Genomic DNA, 17269 nt, shown 5'->3' with positions numbered 1-17269 from the left:
AAATTTCAATAACTAATGAGATTCTCATCATTCCAGCTTTTCACTTTCTTACTGAAACTAATTTTTCTCTCTTTTCTGTCTCTTTAGCTTCTTGATAGTTTCCCCCTCTTGCTGCCCCCTTTTCTCCTTACTTTCAGCCACTTTCAGATTTTCTTCCTTCTCTGTCCGGCCTTGGCCTTATGGGGCACCATATGAAGTGCTCTCCACAGCCCTTTCAAATTTATCTTCCCCTTGTCCTTCAACCTAACCATTATCATTCCCTCTTCTTTTATGGAATGCTGAGTTCCAGGTGAAGTTCCCATAGCTCCTCAAACTGGAGTCACTCTAAGTATCTCACCTTCAACTTCAGAAGAGCCCTCAGTGTAAATAAAACCTTTCATCTGTTGCTAGCATGGCCCCTGCCCCTTTTCCACTGTGGCTAATCCAGACCTCTGATTTGCCTCACTTTTCTCTGGCCCCTTGTTAGTTTCCCTATCACATGGCCTTAGTCCTGTCTAACAGAAAACAGACTATAGGAGATCACTGTCTGTGTCCCCACTTTGCCCTACTCATTTTCCCACTTTTTAGGGGAAAAGAGGTCTCCTGCTTCTTACGGGAAGACCACTTTTCCTCTATGCTGGTTTTCTCCTTTTTCCTGGAGCTTCTCTTTTTTTCAGCCAATACCCTGCAGGTGTTGCTCTTTTTCATCCTTCTCCCCTTTCCCCTTCTTTGCTTTCTCGTTTTCTTGTTTTTCACTTACTCTAAATACAGTTGACCCTTGAAAAACACAGGCTTGAACTACATGGGTCTACTTAAACATTATTTTTTTTCGATAGTAAATACTACAGCAATACACAATCAGTGGTTGGTTACATCTAAAGAAATCACAGATATGGAGGGCTGCACTCAGATTTCTGACTGCCAGAGGGTTGCACCCTAACCCCCAGGTTGTCAAGGGTCAGCTGTACTTTTATGTGATGTTACTCATAGCCAAGGTTTTTACAACCTGTAATGTTAGGCTGACTCCCAGACTTACATTTTGAATCCCTGCTTTTGCTCTCTTAACCTTCTTTCTAACTGCTTATTATATATCTTCACTTAGACATCCCCTAGTAATTTTAATTTCAATATTTTCAAACTAATCCTCATCTTTCATCTAAAATCTTTACTGGTTCACATTTTCTCTTTTTTCGGTCTTCCACAAAGCAGGGCAACACAGAAGGCTGGAACCTTCTTTCTTCCACTGACCTTGCCAGCCTCATCTCTGCAGATCTCGCTGTGTGATCATATTCTAGTTCAGTGCTCCTTAGGCTCCTTTTTGATAAACATTCTGATAGTCCCTCTTGGGACAAGGAGAATCTCTCCCTATCTCTCCGTGTTCATCCTTACACAGCTAAAAAGATGTTTAGTCTCCTTATCATTACACAGCTAAGAAGATGTTTATTTAACTTAACTTTTAACAGGTTTTGCTATGAAAATACCTCTGTGCTTTCTGAATATTTAAATCACAGATTTTCCACCCTCATCCCACCCTTTCTGGAGCATCATGATCAGTTCCAAGTTTACCAGTCACTTCCCCCAGGGGCTGTGCATTTTTATCCCCTCGATATCCTTGTGGCTTCTGACTGGAATGCTCTGCCCTTCTTTGTGGCCAAGTGAATACCTATTTTACTTTTAGAACTCAGTTCCAGTGATACTGTATTCAGAAGGCTTCTGCCAGCCCTTTTCAGTCAAAGTTACATGTTCCTTTGCTTTTACTCCCTCAATCTCTCACACTGATCACATTGCTTTACAGTCATTTGTCCTATGAGTTGGCAAACTCTATGTTTTAAAAATCTATCCTTCTGCATAGTGCTTATTGAATGGTAGGCCCTTAGTGTTGTTCTTTGAATTAATAAGAGATGTGATTCCTAAGTGCCGAACTTTGCCAGAAAAGGGTTACTGCTCTTGGATTCCAAACTGCCGTGTCTTCTGTACCAGTGGTTGACAAGGCCCAGAGAGAATTATTCCTGAGAGGAGTAAGGTATTATTTAGATTTAGAATCACAGAAAATAAGGGAACTTTGTCTTCAGAAGCTGGGAGCTCCATGCTGTCTTCATGATCATTTTGAAGCACTTCACCTGGGTCTCTCACTGGTCAGTACACTAATGAGGGTGCTGGTGCTTTTAGTACAATATTTTCATCCCCCACATAATTGGAGAATAATTTGTAGATCATAGCAGTTACAATGCTTTCTACTCTGATGTATTACAAAACAATGAACAAAAGCCTGCTAAAGTAAATTCTGTTTCATTTAGAATGGATTAACTTCAAGATACCAAATACTCCACCTAAGGAAAGTACTATAATTCACACATCAACAATTATTATGTATTTACTACATGCTAGGTTCATACTAGGTATTGAGAATACAGATTTGTAAAACACCGGAGTTTGCATTCTAATGAAATTAATGCATTTTTAGAAATAAATGTGTAGTGTGGTGAGTGGTGAGTGCTATGAAGAATAAAGCAGGGCATGGGGCTAGTGTGACTCTCGAGAAGGATGGTGTTTTATTTAAGGTGGTTGGGGAGGCACCTCAAAGCACCTATCTACTTCAGCATTTGTGTTGCTCCTCTGTTAAACATGATCAAATGTTCCAATACACATTCAGTATATTCATAAAATTTGTCTTTCTTATGGAAGTTTTGATGCTGAAATGAATGAATCACTACCTAGGAACTTCTCATTTTGATCTCATTTAAAGGATTTCTCCCCAGTGTGGGGTTTACTAATGGGTAAATGATAACCTAAAAGCCTTGTAGAATTTATTACACTTGGAGTTTCTCTCCATTTTGAGCTCTTTGATGGTTACTAAAATTTAAACTCTTGTTACAGCATTTTTCATAATCTTTAAATTGCATGTTTTTTTTCCAGTACGAATTTTCTTATGTTAACTAGGCTTTGAGACTTAGTTAAGGCTTGACTGCTTTGAGGCATTTATAGTGTTTCTGGCTAAAAGGAATTGTTTGATGCGGATTAAGGTGCACATCATGACTGAACACTTTCCCTTATTTCTTCACTTACAGCACAGTGAGGTGAAAGTTATGGCTAAAACCTCACAATACAATTTCCATTCTTGCCTTTACAATCCCACTGGGAATTCTCTGATGTTCTCTGAAGGGGGAATTATCTCTAAAGGCATTCTCAGATTCATTTTAACACCATTTTTTAAAAAACCCACAGCCGGCTCATACGCGAGTTGTAGACCACATGTAACTTCTCTCTCTTCACTTTCCAGGGCTCCTTTTTTTTGGCTCCCATGAGGATATCCCTTCTGCTACAGAGTACAAGATTATGTAGCTCTCTAGTATCATCTCTTTGTATTATTTTTGAACACAATATGAGCTATCATGTTATGGAAGTATTACATTAATATACATTTAATACATCTATAATTAAAGTATTCATTATGTATTTGTGCTGCTGTTCCTTAATTTTTTTTCTTATTTCTAGTGAAAATTTCCAAGTAGAATGTTTTGGAGCATATAAAATTTTTTAAAAAGTCCCATAAAAAAGAATAAAATACCAAGGAATAAACAATGACATGGTCACTCAACTAGAGCCAGACATCCTGGAATGTGAAATCAAGTGGGCCTTAGGAAGCATCACTATGAAAAAAGCTAGTGGAGGTGATAGAATTCCAGTTGAGCTATTATTTCAAAACCTAAAAGATGATGCTGTTAAAGTAATACACTCAATATGCCAGCAAATTTGGAAAACACAGCAGTGGCCACAGGACTGGAAAAGGTCAGTTTTCATTCCAATCCCAAAGAAGAGCAATGCCAAAGAATGTTCAAACTATTGCACAATTGCACTCATTTCACATGCTAGCAAAGTAATGCTCAAAATTCTCCAAGCCAGGCTTCAACAGTATGTGAATCAAGAATTTCCATATGTTCTACAGATATAAGAGGCAGAGGAACCAGAGATCAAATTGCCAACATCCGTTGGATCACTGAAAAAGCAAGAGAGTTCCAGAAAAACATTATTTCTGCTTTATTGACTACACCAAAGCCTTTGACTGTGTGGATCGCAACAAACTGTGGAAAATTCTCCAAGAGGAGGACATATCAGACCACCTTACCTGCTTCCTAAGAAAACTGTATGCAGGTCAAGAAGCAACATTTAGAACTGAACATGGAACAATGGACTGTTTCCAAATTGTTAATCAAGTATACTCTGCTATTAAATAAAAACTTTAAAAAATAGGATTAAAACCTAAGAGAAAATATCCCCGAAAGAAACAGTATCTTTTAAAGCCCTAGAACCTAAAGGGGAACCAACCATTGCTCACCAAATTCTGAAAACACGAACTCATTAGGCTCTGCCAATTCCCTTGCAACACCCTGATTCTCCTTGTTTCAAAGCCTAGTGGGGATTACTGGTTTGTGCAAGACACAGGAGCTGTAAATGAATCATCCCTATTCACCCAATGGTGTCAAACCCATGCACCCTCTTCACCCAAATGCCAGGGAGTGCTCAGTGTTCTGTGTTGGACTTACAGCATACATTTTTCTGCATCCCCTTGCCTCTGGACTCAATACCTTTTTGCCTTTGAATGGTGGGACCCTGACACCCTGGAAGCTACTTGATACACTTGGACAGTGCTTCCACAGGATTTTCGAGACAGGCCTTTCTTTGAAAATGCTTTAACAGAGTAGTTGAAAGAGAATGGAAGTCAGTTAAAAAATCTTGATGACTTACTGATTAGTTGTGAGACAAAATGAAATTCAGATGAGAATACAGTTAAGGTTTTGTTTTCTGGCAGAAAAGGGATATGAAGTCTCATGTCTCAGATCTCAAGACTCTGATCTCACAGTAGCAGATTCAATATTTAGGATTTGTTTTGACCCCAGGGTGAGAGCCCTGACCATAGATCAGAAGACAGCAATTAGTGCATTACTATCTTCAACCACAAAGAGACAACTCTAAGGCTTTCCTGGGATGGCTGGGTTCTGTTGTACCTGGATTCTGAATTATGGCCTTATAGCCAAAACTCTATATGAAACCTTGATGGGGGAAGAAAGGGAACCACTACAATGGAACAGGGACCACCAGCATGACTTCAAGACTCTAAAGTCTGAATTGAGCAGAAAACCAGCACGGGGGCTTCAAAATTTAGACAAACCTTTTATCCTATATGTTCATGAGAATAGTTCTAGGTGTCCTGACCCAAAAACTGGGGTCAAAGACTAGTAGCTTACTTTTTAAAACAACTGGACTCAGTAGCCCTGGGATAGTCAAGCTGCCTGCAGGTGGAGTAGCCACCGTGTTGGTTAACTAAGGTAACATTTACACGTATTAACACTTCATCAGTTACAATCCATGCTAGAAGAGCACCACTTGTTGCCTGGGAAGGTTGAGAAGATACCAGCCTCTCCTAATGGACACCCTCAACATTACCTTAAAGATGTGTCAAACTTTGAACCCAGTAACTCTGCTTCTAGCTGTTGAGAGACTTATTGCATCAGTGTACAAAAACTATAGAGCAAAATTATTCCAGCAGGTCTGATCTTCTAGATGAACCTCTTTACAGCCCAGCGGTCCAATGGTTTGCTGATGGGAGTTGTTTTATAGAAACTGGAACCTTAAAGGCAGGGTATACGATAGCCCAGAAGTCATAGAAGCTGAGTCTCTGTCACCCCAGACTTTGACCCAGAAGGCTGAAATCAATGTATTAATTAGAGCTCTGCAGTTAGGGAAGGATAAGAAACTAAATATTGATACTGACTCTAAGTATGAGTTCCATGTGCTTCAAGCTCATGCTGTCATTTGGAAAGAAAAAGGATGTTAACTGCTGGAAACTCTCCCATAAAACACAAACATTCAATCCTGGCTCTTTTAGAGGCAGAGCAGCTCCTGACCCAGATGGCAGTAATCTACTATAGAAGGGTGGATCTTCTGTGAACCAAGAGAACAGAAGAGCTGATCCAGCTACAAAATAGGCAGCTTGAGTGCAAGAGGTTGAGCAGGTTGTGATCTTAGTGATCGACCCCCTCCCCCTTGGGGCTCCCTGGCTTTCTCCAGTATTTCCAACAGGAATAAGAAAAACTGAAAAAACAGCGTTATGAGAAAAGAAGCACTGGTTGGTATATGAAGGATGACAAGGTGCTTATTTATCTGAGACTTAAACAGTGGAAATACAAGTTTACCTTGCCACCAACTAGGGATACATGATGGAATTTAATGCAAAAGACCTTTTTAGGGAAGGTGCTTAAAAGAACAGCAAAATAAGTGACACTGACCTGTCATCTGTGTGTTCATAATAACCCACAGACCCATATGATCCCCCCCTCACTTCTCAAGCTAGTTCATCACCAAGAGAAACACCCAGAGGAAAAGAGACCAGTTTATTTCACCCAAATGACCCTACAGTTAAGATATAAATATCTTCTTGAATTTGCTGACACCTTCACGTGATGGGCTGGAGCCTTCCCTACTCCAACTAAAAAGGCTACTAAAGTCTGTAAGTCCCTCTTAAAGGAAATAAGTTCAAAATCGCTCCAGAGCGATAACAAGTTTTCTCTTATAGCCAAAATCACACAGGGGCTCTCAAGGGCTCTAGAAACAGGTTATAACCTACACACCTCCTGGTAGCCCCAACCTTCAGGAAAGGTAGAGAAAATGAACCACAGTTTAAAGAAAACTTTAGCAAGACAGATTCTTGAACCTTAGACCAACCGGTTTCCTATTGTACTCCTCAGGGTCTGTACAGCCCCCAGGAGTAATCAGCAATTCAGCCCATTTGAAATGACCTATGATCTTTTCTTACTATTGACATTCTCTCTGAAGAAGAAATGAGCCAAACTGAGCAGTTTATTATTAATCTCAGACAAATTCACACAGCAATCCTGGACTATGCCAACAAACCACTGTAAGATCCTGCTTAAAACAAAACAAAACAAAAACAGAAGGGGCAGTCCCTTCACAAATTAACCCTGGAGACCAGGTTCTTCTTAAAACTTGGAAGGAAGGATCCCCCTAATATCGACAATTGCCAAAATGAAAGGGTAATCTGAGCCCCCCCACAGCCCCACAGTCAAAATGCAAGTGATACCTAGTTGGGTAACATTTGTCCACAATAAAGCTCTTACCTCCCAAAACTCTGCAGGCCACGACAGAGGAATACACCTGTGAGCCGGCGGAAGATCTGAGATACCTATGCAAAAGACAAGACAATCAACAGATAAGTAACAACTGATGTGGTGGGTTGTATTCCTATTTGCCACTCTTATTGGCATATTTCTGATTGCATTTTGCTGGTCTGCTCAGCGACTCCCACCAGGAATGCAGCTCCTTTGTCCTCACTGGGTCTAAAGGAAATACTCCACAAGCATGCCCCACCCATTGATTCTGATCACTTCACTGGTCCCTGTAACCAGAGGACAATGGTGCAAAACTCACTCATCAACATTTCCAGAATCACATCTGAAGGAGGACATTTAAGAGAATGCTGGATAAGCCATCAGCAATCTCAATTAGGTACTGTCCCTGCTTGCAGTCCCTCTGAATCTGTTAACTCCAGTGGTGATTAATGATCTAAATGGAGGATGGTTGCCACCCTCTTGATCTGTTAGTCTTAGCTGTGCCTTTCTCAGATGCCAGTAGCAAAGGTAGGCTACTGAGCATAATCCCTGCACACAGTACCAGCAAAGGAGTGGGCAGACCATGGAAGCTATGCCTCCTGGCCAACCTGGTGATCTGCCCCAGCTGTTACTCCATTTAAGAAACTAGCTCACTCTCCCACTCAGGGAATAAGCAAGGGCACCTGTTTCTTGTTTTTGCTCCCTCACACTGCAGCATAGCCATCAATAAAGTCTTGCTGAAATCCTCAGACCTGTAATAAGTTTCTATTGATTACAGAGTCCAAGGACCCAGGTTGGTAATAGTTGTGTCAAAAGAACTCAAGAGCCAACATGAAGGGGATTCTGTTGTCCAAATATAAAACAATTTGACCAATAACAATAACTACCCTTGTTGAAAATAACAGATACTTAAAATCCTAATATGTATCACATATACTGAAATGAGATAACATTTAATGAAAATACTAATACATAAAAATACTAATTTTCAATGTTGTAGGATACAAGTAAATCCTTTCCTTATTTTGAAAATAAGGAAAATATTTGGAAAATAATGTGAAAGAATTAAGCAAGCAAAATAGAGGAGAGGGAGACTAACTTTATGGGAAGTTTCCAGATAATAATATAAGAATGACCAGAATAACATTTTGTAATGCCCAATCAATCTACTGAATCTAAGTACTTGATCATCAGTTAACACGTAGGAAGCAGTCCATTTCTCTAAATCATACTGGAGTTTGATCTAAGTTGAATATACATTTTATGGGAAATCTAGAAGATAGAGGAAGATGTTTATACTTTGAGGATGCAATCAGCAAAATTCAGATGGAGAATGATTCTATAATAGTTGGTTTTTCTCAAAAGAAAGTGGCAAGGAAAAAATAAAGAAATATGAGGCATGTTAACCAACCACAAAGTGTGGGCTTCATTTGGATTCTGATTAAATAAACTGTCAAGAAGAAATGACACTTATGAAGATATTAGAAATTTTACTCACTTATTTAAAGATAATAATCAACATTTTCTTATTATAATAGTATGGTTATGGCTTTTAAAACTATCATTGAGTGATAGTGAAATATGTATGGATGACATGACAGGATGACAGATTTGCTTCATAATGATATGGAGTTGGGAAATGGATGAATTCATGAGTCTCATGAATTGACAATTATTGAAACTAGGATGGGTACACGGGGGTTGATCTCATCAAGGTGTCTATTTTAGTATGTTAAATTTATCCTGACTAAAAGTTTTAAGTACAGATTTTGCTGCACTATGAAGGTCAAAGTGCAGCTCCTGACCTAAAGGTATATTTAATTCCATCAGCTTTTTAATTACACTTGGATCTTGGCAGATAGCTTGACTTTCTCCAGGTTCATTTTATAAAAAAAGAGGGGATCTCTTTTAAATGTTTATGGACAAATGGGTAAGCCCCTCACCTGGGATTATTTTGAATTGTTAATTTTTATTAGTAGAAAAAGGCTGAAAAAAAAAAAAAGGCTGTATTCCCCAAGACCTCTAAAATCAACAAGATATATTTCCACATTTAACAAATTTAATTCTATACTAAAACAAACTTGTTTTCTCAGTTCCAAATTTCTTCTTTTTATTAGAGAAATTTAAGTTTTTAATTAAATCAATGTTTGCTTGCATCATCCTGCTTTTTACTCTTCCATCTTAAAGTCAGTACAGGGAAAATTGTGAAAATAGTAGGATCTTGATCTATCACTTGTTAAGTGGCAAGCTTGTGTATTATTTTATGTTTTTATCCTTACTAAAATTCTGCCTCACACGCTTTCATAGGAATCTGAAACAAAGCCCATGGGATCTAGATCTGAGAGCATGTATCTGATATTAAATGTAATCCCAAATAGGTCATAAACTGTCAAGAACCAACAAATATGAACACAGTCATACATTTTACCTTTCTAAACGCAGAGATAATAGTAAGGGATTGATTTCAGCTTGGCTTTCCCAGTTTCCGGACATCCATGTCAGATCTCCATCTTGGAGAATGAGGTCGTCACGATTCTGGTCATTGCTGTCTTCCGTCGTCAGTTCATGTCTTCTCCAGGGAGTGCCTGCACCATCTCCTCCTTCCTCACACTTATCTGAAGGCCCTCTGCTTGGGCCTGATTTGGGACCTGGGCGAGCTCCTCTTTTGCCAGCTTTAGTTTCTCTCCTGCCTGGCCTTCCTTTCTTACTCTGCAATTCTCAACACGCATCCTTGTTGTGCGGTGACAGCATGTCCCTGATGCGCCCCACGGGCAGCAGCGGAGCCCCACGCCAAGCAGGACACAGGGGAGCCAGCCAGGCCGGAGAACATCCGGGACTCGCAGAAAACCAGGTTCTGCGAGCTTGGCCTCGGGCGCGCGTGCAGGCTGGTCTCACGGCCCGGGTCTCAGCAGACCTTCCTTAAAGGAGCCGATGGAACTTGAGGTATAAGGACTGTTTCCACCAGGCTGAGTCCTTAACCAGGGACGCCCCAAACTGCTCCAGAGTCCATCCACCCCGCCTGGTACCTGGAAGCTCAGTTGGTTCGGAGGTGCTCCTCATTCACATCCAAGGCCGCTCTGGCCACACGGAGGAGGGGATGAGCCCCGGGCTCACCGACCGCACTGCTGACGGGAGCCCGCACACCCAGAGAATCCCGGGCTTGCCTGCCGCTCCTGGAGGTCCCTGCCCTGGCCTACAGTGGAGGGGTGTCATCCAACGGAGGTGGACGGCACCTTGCTCCACCGAGGTGAGTGGTCGTCAAAGGCCCTGCTCTGAGCCGTCCAGCCTCAGGCTCCGCCAGCCTGTTTGAGGGTCCTCGTGGGGAGCCGGGTCTCTCTGCATCCTCCGAACAGGTTAAAGTTTGGGTCACACAGCTCGTCCCAATCCACGCTGTAAGCAGAGGAGGGGGAAAGGGGCCCTCCTCTGCCTGCTCCGGGGCCTTTTCCTGCCTCGGTCTCCTGGAGGGACGTTTGAGGCTGGGCCCCTTTCCCAGTTTCCTCGGTGAGGGGGTTGTGTAGGGGTGGTGGTGGGGGGCTTTGTTGGCAGCGTCCTCAGAGACGTCAAATTCTAGCTTTAGGAGCCCACTCCTGGAAGAGTCAGCCACTTGGGCATTAGCTCTTCCTTCTGAGGACGTGGGGACGTGGCCACTCCGGCCTTCGGAGGGCAGGCGGGTCAGTGTTCCCCGGACTCGGCGTATACTCCGCAGTGGCTGCGGCGGGCCAGGGGCCCGAGCTCCGTGGGCTCCTTCTAGGGGCCAAGCGGTGCAGGCGCAGACGCCACGCCAGCTTTCTCCTTCCGCGCTGCGTGGGCCTCTCTTCTGTCTTGGGAAGACATCCCCAGGGAGCCGTCCAGGATTGGGGAGTTCTTATTTACGGGAGAACTAACGTTTTTGTTGACGGCTTGCTCGCGGCTGCCAGATACTCCTGCCGGAGACGCCGCTTTTGTTTTTAAGACTTCTGGGGTCCGGCAAGAGTTCGAAAGATCTAGGAATTTTCAAAATTCCTAAACTTTTCTAAGCCACACTTTAGTTGCATTTTGTAAATTTTAGTAAGTTGTTTTTTGAGTTTTATTCAGTTAAAATATTTTTCGGTTTCTCTTTTGATACTATTTAATCAGTAGAAATTGGTTAGCAGGCGCCAGGAAAATTTCCGACAAAGCTTTACTAGGTTTTGCGGTGCAGCTGGAGGGAGCAAAAACAAGAAACAGGTGTCCTTGGCCAGCTGGTTCCTTAAATGAGATAACAAGGTGGAGGTGGGTGGCTTGGGCAGGAGGTATAGTTCGAGTGGTCTGTCCATCGCCTTGGTGGGCCCGGGGGCAGGCATCACCAGCAGTAGCCTGCTTTTTCTTGTGGCATCTAAGAAAGACAGAATTGTTTTGTGGCATTTTTGCGTCGTTTTGTTCATAATTGCCTAAGTGTGAAGTTAATTTCAGTCCCTGATAGTTTCTTTGTAGTCTGTTGGGCAAGGAGACATTTGTCCCGGCCCAAGCACTCTGGTAGAAGGTCTCAGGCCCTAGCCTATCTCACACTGACCCATACCTTATTTAGAAATGGTGCTGCTTGATTTCTAAATCATTAGGAATTTTCATCTGTCTTTCTGATAACTGTTTTCTAAATCAATTCCATTGCTGATTGAGAATATACTTTGTATAATTCCTGTTCTTTTAAAATTAAGGTCTGTTTTATGGCTTAGAACGTGGTCCATCTTGGTGAAATCAACATTAGCTTGAGAAATATATGGATTCTGCTGCTGTTGAATATTCTATAGATGTCAGTTAGATCAGGTGTACTGTAGTGCAGGTTATGGAAAGCTGTGCTGAATTGATCCATCAACTGATGGAGGATACTGATGTCTCTGACTGTAATGGTGAATATTTCTGTTTCTCTTTTCAGTTTTATCATTTTTTTTTCCCACCTGTATTTTGATGTTCTGTTAGGTACATCTGCATTTAGGAGTTTAATGTCTTTTGAAGATTGACCCTTTTTATCATTATGCAATGCCCTTCTTAATCCCAGATAATCTCTTCTTCTGAATAAGCTTTATGTGAAGTTAATGTAGTTATTCCAGGTTTCTTTGGATGTTTGTTAGTATATCTTTCGCCTTTCCTTTACTTTATACCTAGATGTAGTTTTTGTATGTAGAGTGTGTTTCTTGTAGTCAACATATTTCAGCATCTCGTTTTCTTTTTTCTGTTTAAACCACTCTGATAATTTCAGTTTTTTCAGTTGATGTTTTTCAGACCACTTGAAAAGTGATCATTATTATAGTTGGATTATTATCTAGTGTTTTAATTGAGCTGTTATGTGATTTCATTTTATTTCCTCACTTAGAATATCAATTGTATTTTTTAAACTATTATTTAGTGGTGTTCCTGGATTTTATAAGATACATATTTTTAACTAATCTAAGTCCACCTTCAAAAAACACTGTACCACTTTCAATGTAGTGTAGGTACTCAGAACATTTCCAGTTTCTCTTGTTGCTTCTTATATTACTGTATTTGTCTGCTTGGGCCACTATAACAAAATACCACAGACTGTGTGCCTTAAGGGCTTACTGGTGGCTTAGATGGTAGAGTCTGCCTGCAGTGCAGAAGACCTGCATTTGATCTCTGGGTGGGGAAGATCCCTGGAAAAGGAAATGGCAACCCATTCCAGTATTTTTGCCTGTAAAATCCCATGGACAGAGGATCGTGGCAGGCTATAGTCCATGGGGTTGCAAAGAGTCAGACACGACTGAGCAACTTCACTGCTACCTGCTGTATGCCTTAAAGAAAAGAAATTTATTTTTCAACAGATCTGAAGTTTGGGATGTCCAAGAACAAGGTGATAACCAGTTCAGTGGCTGATGGGAGCTCTCTTTCTGGCATGTATTTATATGGTTATCTTCTTGTTACATCTTCACATGGCAAAAAGAGAGTCCAAGCTCTTTGATGTCTCTCCTTTAAGGATACTGATCCTGTTGGTTTGGGGCCCCACTCTGATGATCTCAATCTTAATTAGCTTCTTATAGACTTTATTTTTTGGGGCTCCAAAATCACTGCAGATGGTGATTGCAGCCATGAAATTAAAAGATGGTTACTCCTTGGAAGGAAAGTTATGACCAACCTAGATAGGATATTAAAAAGCAGAGACATTACATTGCCAATAAAGGTCTATTTAGTCAAGGCTATGGTTTTTCCAGTGGTCATGTATGGATGTGAGATTTGGACTGTGAAGAAAGCTGAGCACCGAAAAATTGATGCTTTTGAACTGTGGTGTTGGAGAAGACTCTTGAGAGTCCCTTGGACTGCAAGGAGATCCAACCAGTCCATCCTGAAGGAGATCAGTCCTGGGTGTTCATTGGAAGGACTGATGCTGAAGCTGAAACTCCAGTACTTTGGCCACCTCATGTGAAGCGTTGACTCATTGGAAAAGACCCTGATACTGGGAGGGATTGGGGGCAGGAAGAGAAGGGGACGACAGAGAATGAGATGGCTGGATAGCATCACCGACTTGATGGACATGAATTTGAGTGAACTCCAGGAGTTGGTGTTGGACAGGGAGGCCTGGCGTGCTGTATTCATGGGGTCGCAAAGAATCGGACACGACTGAGCAACTGAACTGAACTGATGCTCTATCTTCAAATACAGTCACATTGGGGTTAACATGTAGGTTTTAGGGGGCACAGTTCAGTCTGTGGTAATTAACATCATTCATTTCACTTACTGATGTACTGTAATCATCCAATGCATTTTCACTAGTTTTACTGTAAGCAAAGACTATCTTTTAGATCAATTAAGAAGAGAACATTATTTTACCTTTATTCCTTCTCTGATAGTCTTATTTATGCAGATTGAAGTTCTGATTTATATCATTTTTCTTTTGCCTGAAGATCTTAACTTTTCATGAAAGGCAAGTCAGCTGGCAATTTCCTGTTTCTTGTTAGTTTGAGAGTCTTCATTTTTTCTTCACTTTTGATGAGTGATTTACTGGATATAGAATTCCAGGTTGGCATATTTTTTTCTTTCACCTGTTTATTTTTCTTAACTCTCTTGTATAATTTCTAATGAGAAATTTACTATAATCCATTTTCCTTGTATATTCTTTCACAATTTTCTTCTGTTTGGTGTTCTACAGTTTAAATATAATATGCTTGGGTGGTTTTCTGTTTGTTTATATTCATCTTGCTTATTCATTGAGTTTCTGTAAAATGTGTTTTGGTGACTGCCATTAATTTTAATAGATGCTCAGCCATATCTATAAACCAAAATTTTTGAAACAAAGACTGATTGAAATAAAGAGGAATATTTATTTGTGGTTTGCTAGTACTGCAGCCTGGGAGTCACAGATTCAACAAGCACTCGAATTGTGTTCTGCTAGCCTGTAAACTCGGAGAAGGCGATGGTACCCCACTCTAGTACTCTTGCCTGGAGAATCCCGTGGATGGAGGAGCCTGGTGGGCTGCGGTCCATGGGGCTGCTGAGAGTCAGACACGACTGAGCGACTTCACTTTCACTTTTCACTTTCATGCATTGGAGAAGGAAATGGCAACTCACTCCAGTGTTCCTGCCTGGAGAATCCTAGGGATAGCGGAGCCTGGTGGGCTGCCGTCTCTGGGGTCGCACAGAGTCGGACACGACTGACGTGACTTAGCAGCAGCAGCAGCAGCCTGCAAAATAGAGGAAGCTTATAAAGGCAAAAGCTGTAAGGCCACAGTTAGTCACATAAGTTTTTTGTCAAGAATTGTAATTGAATCTGTCAAGAACAGTGCTTGTTAAGCAAGGATTTGTTGGGATCTGACATGGTTGCCTAGTTACAAGCAGTGAGAGGGACTTGAGACCATAAAGTTGCAGTTGGTGGAGATTGTTCCTAATATACCTGGTGATATCATTGGGTTTGATATAATTAGGAGGAAATTCAAGTTCTCAGTGGTCTAGAGATACATCTTGGACCAGATCCTAAACGGTTTCCTGTCCCCATTTTTGTGTGTCTGAACTATGAATACTCCCTTACAATTTCAATTTGTCATCAGTCATTATTAAAATTTTTTCTGCTCCATTATTTTTGTTTCTTTTTCTCTTGCTCCAATTAAAGGTATGCTATAGTTGTTTTTATTTTTCTCTTAATACTTCAGTTTGAAATATCTTTGTTTGTTTAAAGAGACTTTGTTTTTTTAGAGGAGTTTTAAGTTCACAGCAAAATTAAGTGGAAGATAACATATAGTTCCCACACACCCCCTACCTCCATCGACATGCAACCTCTTCTGCAGTCAACATCCAATAACATAATATAAAAATGTCAACAATCGGTGCAACTTCACTGTCACATCATCTCCCAAAGTCTGCAGTTTACACCATAGTTCATTACTGGGTCATTATCAAATTACATAGTTCATTATCAAATTTTATTGACAGTCCTTTAATTCACTGATTCCTCAGTTGTGTTGTCTACTGATGAGCCCATGGGGGACATTCTTTGTTTCTGCTACTGTGTTTTGATTTTTAGTATTTGCTTTTGTCTCTTCTTGTAGTATCTATCTCTTTGCTGATATTACCCATGTCATTGCATATGTCTCCTTTTTCTCCATTAGAGCCTTTAACATGTTAATGATTGATATTTTAAATCCACTAGGTCCAGCATCCATGTCCTATCAGATCGTGGTTCTGATACTGCTGTGTATCTTTAGACAGTGTTTATTTTTTCTTGCTTTTTGGCAGAACTTTTACTTTTTTTTATTATAGAGCAGACAGATTATACTGGGTAATAAGGCATCAGAGATGTAGGTATGATTCCTGCGTTGGGACGATCCCATGGAGGAAGAAATGGCAACCCACTCCAGTATTCTTTCCTGAAAAATCCCATGGAAAGAGGAACCTGGCAGGCTATAATACAAAGAAGAATGCGCACACATGCACGCACACACACACACATACACACACATGCATGCACGCACACATGCACACACAATAAGAAATCAAGTAAATAGGCTTTTAGTGAGAATTTATATTAATTTGGCTTGGAGCTGCATTCAATGTTTGTTCAACTGTAGTTGCAAGATGCTTTGAATTCCTCTGCCATTATTTTAATCTCTCCTCTTGACTTGGGGGCTTCTCTGTACTGCTACTCAGAAAGAGTAAGCATCTTTTAGCTCTTTTAGCTATTATCTCCTGGAGCAGCCTCATTGTGGTGCTAAAATGTGGGGGAGAGGGAGCACTCTACAATCTACATCTACGGATGACTTGGCTGCAGCCATGAAATTAAAAGATGTTTGCTCCTTGGAAGAAAAGCTATGACCATCCTAGACAGCATGCTAAAAAGCAGAGACATTGCTTTACCAACAAAGGTCCATCTAGTCAAAGCTATGGTTTTTCCAATAGTCATGTATGGATATGAGAGTTGGACTATAAAGAAAGCTGAGCACCAAATAATTGATGCTTTTGAACTGTGGTGCTGAGAGAAGACTCTTGAGAATCCCTTGGACTGCAAGGAGATCCAACCTGTCCATCCTAAAGGAAATCAGTCCTGAATATTCATTGGAAGAACTGATGCTGAAGCTGAAGCTCCAATACGTTGGCCACCTGATGTGAAGAGCTGACTCATTTGAAAAGACCCTGATGCTGGGGAAGATTGAGGGCAGGACGAGAAGGAGATGACAGAGGATGAGATGGTTGGATGGCATCACTGACGCAGTGGAGATGAGTTTGAGTAGGCTCCAGGAGTTGGTGATGGACAGGGAAGCGTAGGGTGCTGCAGTCCATGGGTCACAAAGAGTCAGACACAACTGAGTGACTGAACTGAACTAGTTTATGGCTCTGAATCTCCCTGGTGGCTCAGATAGTTAAGAATCTGCCTGCAGTGCAGGAGACCTGGCTTTGATCCATGTTTGGGAAGATCCCCTGGGTAATGGAATGACAACCCACTCCAGTATTCATTCCTGGAGAATTCCACGGACAGAGGAGCCTGGTAGGCTATAGTCCATGGGGTTGCAAAAAAGTCAGACACAACTCAACTATTAACATTGTAATTTTTATGAATCTAGCAGCTTCTGCTCCCACTAAGCAGACCTTGGCTCTGATTCTCGAGATTCACCTTTCTCTCCAAATTTAATAGTGGCAATTTGCGCTGAGATCTCAGATTGCTAATGGATCCAAGAAATATCACCAATTTTTGGATTGTCCAGGTT

This window comes from Cervus canadensis, chromosome 17 (genome assembly GCF_019320065.1).
Source record: "Cervus canadensis isolate Bull #8, Minnesota chromosome 17, ASM1932006v1, whole genome shotgun sequence".
Lineage (NCBI taxonomy): Eukaryota > Metazoa > Chordata > Mammalia > Artiodactyla > Cervidae > Cervus > Cervus canadensis.
This window is presented reverse-complemented; position numbering follows the sequence as displayed.